Source organism: Alligator sinensis, unplaced genomic scaffold (assembly GCF_000455745.1).
Source record: "Alligator sinensis unplaced genomic scaffold, ASM45574v1 scaffold1059_1, whole genome shotgun sequence".
NCBI classification, from domain to species: domain Eukaryota; kingdom Metazoa; phylum Chordata; order Crocodylia; family Alligatoridae; genus Alligator; species Alligator sinensis.
In genome coordinates, this window is record NW_005842103.1 from 186,742 (window position 1) to 188,298 (window position 1,557).

At 48.2% G+C, this 1,557-nt stretch overlaps 1 protein-coding gene across 1 annotated transcript in view; it reads right to left on the minus strand.

Moving 5' to 3' along the window:
* The window catches only part of LOC102378459 (mitochondrial ornithine transporter 1-like), a 19,696-nt gene that overhangs the window by 5,926 nt on the left and 12,213 nt on the right, over positions 1-1,557 (minus strand). The gene's annotated exons all lie outside the window — the stretch shown is intronic.

Genomic DNA, 1,557 nt, shown 5'->3' on the forward strand with positions numbered 1-1,557 from the left:
AAGAGCGTGCCAACCAGAGGACTGGGAAGGGATGTCAGGTCAGGGCATGATGGAAGGTGCTTCACCAGACTGCATTAAACCCGGATTCTGTTTACACAGATTTGTGCAGTGTTCCCCAGCTCCCACGACTGAGACCTTCTGGGACACTTGACACTCCTCCAGGCCAGGCCTGCGCTGCATCCTCAACTGCAGCAGGAAAGATTTTTTTCTGAATGGTTTTTCTCCGTGCCCTGAAGGGAGCCCTGCCATGGCCCTGACCCACCCCAGAGAAGCAGGAACACTGTCAGAGCACCACAAATAACAGTTTGCAGGTTTAAATCTTGCTAGAAAAGAATCTCTCTGATTTTCCTTAGTTATATAGTTCTGAACCAACTCCTACTATGACTCAGTGCAAAAGGTGCAAAAACATAGACTCCATACATACTGCTCTTCTAGCACTTGTAAAAAGACCCCTTGTTCCCTGCAGGCTTTTGACTTTATCAAACGTTACACCCAGTGAAAACAGCATACCTATGTGCAGCTGGAATCTGTAAAATCTACAAGTTTCGCAAAGGGAGCACAGTTTAAATGGACTAATTAAGCAGCCCAAGCTAAGATGCCTTCAGCCCACTTCAGAGAACCTGTGGGCACGGTCTCGCAACCTGGAAGAAGCAAGTTTCATGCAGCAGTTTCTGTATACTCGGCATCTGGGCACAACTGACCTTGGGGACATTCAAGATACAAACTGGACTGCTGCCATGCCCAGTCCTGACTCCAGGTTACATCTGTTCAGTCCAGACATCTGTACTACCCACCACCATTCAGGCTCCTTCAAAGCCCCTTCTCTCTCCAGAGAGCCAATGTACAGGGGGACATGGAAGGAACAAGTTAAAGGAATCTGACAATCCTGAATAAGAAATTAACTACCATATATCCCAGCAGCCAGTTTCCTCCAAAGCATCACACCAAGGGGAGGTAAGAAAGGGCCAACTGTGATGTATCCCTCTAGAGCAGTGGTTCTCAACCTCTTTAGCTCTGAGGCACCCCTTGATAGACTCAAGGCCCCTTCCATAACTTCTGTGAATTGAGGAGCAGCACCCCATTTCAAAAACTAACATTACTTCCTGGCACAGGGGCCAGCCAGTGGGAGCAGAGCACAGGCCAGGCAGGGAGAGCCTGAGTATGCACTTATCTCCTCACACCTTAAAGCACCCTTGAAATCATATTGAGACACCCCTGGATACCCCAACACCCTGGTTGAGAATCATTGCTCTAGTGACACATTTAATGGAGGAGCAAAGTTGTTCCAGGCTCATACCTACCTCTAATTCAATCCCTCTCAGCCATATATCAATCATAAAACAAATCAGTGAATTCAATGGCTGAGGCCCTGTGCCAGCGCCTTGGGACATCCATAACCCCAGCCCAGCTAGAGAGATTTAGACTGTGGCTAATGTACGAGCAGGAGAAAGAAACTTGTGGACAGAGCCGTGACTGGCGGAGCTTACTGCCCCTTTGACTACAAGTTCAATACTTCAGGGTTACACCCTTCTCCTTTAGTTCATGACTTGTAGGGCA